We start from the raw sequence: 3,533 nt of genomic DNA on the forward strand, positions 1-3,533 counted from the left end.
CCTGGATTTTCACAGTGAATCTGAGCCCAGGCAAAGGGCATGGTGGCCGCACGTTTTCCAGGGTCATACCCAGGGTGCTGAGGGCTGGGACCTGTGGGGCTGCTGGCCCCACATGGTTGTGGGGTGTCCCTTATGCTGTGCTGAGGTGCAGGATCTGAGAAGTAAAGAGACAGGACACTGAAGAACTGGTGAAGAGCATCTGGACTCGGGGGGCTACGCCACCTGTGAGCGGAGATCAGTGAGAGCCCCAAATGCCCAGAAGTGTCTATATTAGGTAAAGCAGGGGTAAGGGTCGTGAGTGAGGTCATCATCTACAGGCTTAGTAATAGGGCATACATAATCACATGAGTCACAAGTGAGGGGCCACCCCATCATGTCACCTGGGCAGAGAGGTGGGCTGTATGCAGTAGGGGGCTGTGCCGTGTGCAGTAGTAAAGGGTCGTGTGCAGAAAAGGGGTCCACGCCCATTAGGTCACTGAGTCAAGGAGGTGGGCTGTGTGCAACAGGTGTCATGCGCAACACTTCTTACCTGGGGGCTGGAGACTTCAAAGGATTTCTAATAGAAGGATACTGTCAGCCAATGCGGTGGGAGCTGACAGACTTGTGCCCTTCTCTTAAGATATTTATGGGAGGATGATTTGAGCTAGCACAGAAGCGAGAAAAGACTGACAGGGTGTACAGGCGCCGTGACTGGTCACAGCAGAGGGGTTCTTCTCCCTCGGTTACTTCCAGGATCTCAGGCCCGAGGCCGACTTTCCACAGGAACTGGACGCAAGGTGCTACAACTCCTTTATCAGGAGGAGAGGCTCCTGCTCCAAGCCTGCCATACAGCGTGTGCCCTTTCAGGCAGGGACGCCACCGCCTGGGTCTTTGGTTCTCGTCCTGGTCTGGCTGTTTTCCCATGTACTGCTTCTGTTCTGTGCCTGCTCTAGGCATTCCTCCTGCTACAAACTACTGTATGGTTATATGGAAGGATTGTACAAATAGGCACTAAATATGTCGGTACAGCTCTGACTACAATACCTATATGATTATATAGAATATATATATATATGGTTATATAGACTACAATATTTATATGACTATATAGAAAGAGTATATGGAACTAAGTGTGCTAGATCTAAGTACTAAGTATGATAATATAAGCTAGTATATGTAAGCAGTAAGTTATACTTCAGGCACTAATTGTTCGACTATAAACTAATACATGACTATGTATAAAGGATTGTATAAAGGAAATAGCTGAGTAATAACACTATAAACTAAGATATTCTTCAGGCATTAATTGTGCCTGGAGTCTGGACCGTTCTCCTTCCTCGGTGCCCATGGGGGGGTGTCACCCACAGGACCAGGCCTCCTGTGTGTGGCCACCCTGTGTTGAGTGCTGTGGGCTGGGACTAGGCCCCCGTGTGTGGTCCCCCCAAGCTTGCCTGGCTGTGGTCAATCTGCCCACACGCTGGAGCGTTGGAACAGGGGCAGTGGCCCCTGATCGTGTGCTGAGAACCAGGGGGTGGCACAGCTGTGCCTTACAGGGCTCAGGCTGGCCAGTGGTTTAGAGGACTCAGGGATTCAGTAGAGCTTTTGGGGATCCCTCTGCAGTGTCCCCAGGTCTGGAGTCAGGCCCCACTTCCTCCCAGCCTCTCCTCCCAGCCGTCTCCTCCTGGGACCTGCAGGCAGAAGAGGCAGTCGGACCTGGGCTGGCGTGGCGAGAGGAGGACTGGTCCCCTCTGTCCCAGTAAGCCCCCGACAGCCCTCCTGTGTCCCACACCAAAGCCCTTGTCAGCTTGGGGAATGCCGTCCTTAGGCGGAGAGCACCCAGCCTACACCTGAGAATCTGCCCTCATCCTCCTGGGTCTGGGGCCCTTGGCTTCTTGCAGGAAAGTTGGGGTTCATCCACCCCAGTTGCCAACCAGAAATGGTGATGTGAGACCACCCTCCACCCCTCCCAGGCCTGGGGCAGCTGCAGGACCTGGTGCAGGAGAGGTGGGCTGGGCTGAGAGAACCAGCCACTCCCAGCCCCCGCCTGCTGGACCAGGGCTCAGGGGAGGAGGCGGAGTCTGGAGGGCTGTACAGTGGGAGGAGGGCCAGCTCCTCTCCCAGTGACCTCTGTGGCCTTGGGCAGCAGCAACGGCCCAGCCCAGGCTCAGAGCCCACACAGGACTTTCCTGGGCAGGGATTTGGTCAGCAGCTGCCTTGCAGGGTGGGGCACAACCAGGGCTCCAGGAAAGAGGAGGAACCTGGGAGCAGAATCCCCGGAGATGGGGCCAGCATCCCCACTCCCGGCACAGGGGCCTCTCCAGCCTCCGCTGTCCTGCCTGTGAACTGGCTACTTCCGCTCCCTGGGCTTTTCCTGGAGTTGCTGTGGGAGCAAACTGGCAGCCAAGGTGGGGCATGTGCATTGATGGATGTGTTGGCATGTGTGTTGGCATACGTTGGCATGTGGTGGGTTGGCATGTGTTGGCATGTGCATTGGCATGTGTTGGTGTGTTGGCATGTGCTCGTGTGTCCATGTCCACGTGTGTGTGCAGTGACCAGGTAAACCCAGCTGCCCTGCTGCCTCCTGCCGGTTCTCACTGCCAAGTTCACGCTCAGCTCCTGGAGCAAGGCAGGTCCAGAAAGCCTGGCCTCGGACACTGTGACCTGGGGCAGGTGACTCAGCCTCTGAGCTTCAGTTCTGTCTGCAGGTGGCTGCCGCGGCCTCTGCCTTTCAGCAGGCGGTGAGACTGCTCAGCCTGCAGGGAACGAGTCCAGGCCCAGGCTGCGTGGCAGTCCTGCTGTGGTAGTAGCCAGGCTGTTGGGGGCATCTGGGGCAACCTGGGGAGCTCCCAGTTCAGGCCTTCGCAGGACGAGACCCCTCCCAGTGGAGTCGGGAAGTGCAGACCTGGGCTGCCAGGGAGGTGCAGGGGCCCAGGCAGGGGCGAGGCCTAGGGTCAGGAGGGGAGTCAGGAGAGGGGCCTTGGGCTTGTGTAGCCCCTTCCCCAGCACCCATGCCAGCTCACACTCCTCCGAGGGCCCCTGCTCAGCCTGGGGAGCCGCCCTCACTGGCCCAGGTGCCACGCCCCCTCAGCAGGACAGAGCCACTCTGGACCCCCAGATCAGCCACCCCTCCCTGGGGTCGTCTTGCTCACTCTCATGGAACCTCGGCCTGTCCAGTCCTTTCAGTATTGGGCCCCGGGGACACTTCCCGCCCACAACCCCATATAACAGGGCTCCTCCCACAGCTCAGCTGAGAGGGGTCCCCGAGGCAGGGCTTGCTCAGCCCCGCCTTCCCGTGAAGCCTCCTAGCCTGGGCAGTTCTCCGGCTGCACCCACCCTCCTGTTGCACGGGTTGAAACTGGGGTCCAAAGACCCTCTTGCCACTTCTGGGGTCGGTGGGTTTGCAGTGAGCCATCAAGGCTCTAAAGACACCCATCTCGCCAACAAGGCCTGTGCCCCAAAGAGGGTGCCCGCCATGCTTGGTGTCCCAGCCCGTCCTGCAGGGCGCTGTTGGCCTGGGGTTGGGGTGCCGAGGGGCTGTGTGAGTGCAGGGCAGT

This window comes from Aotus nancymaae, unplaced genomic scaffold, assembly GCF_030222135.1.
Source record: "Aotus nancymaae isolate 86718 unplaced genomic scaffold, 86718_ANA_hifiasm-v0.15.2.pri h1tg000053l, whole genome shotgun sequence".
Taxonomy (NCBI): domain Eukaryota; kingdom Metazoa; phylum Chordata; class Mammalia; order Primates; family Aotidae; genus Aotus; species Aotus nancymaae.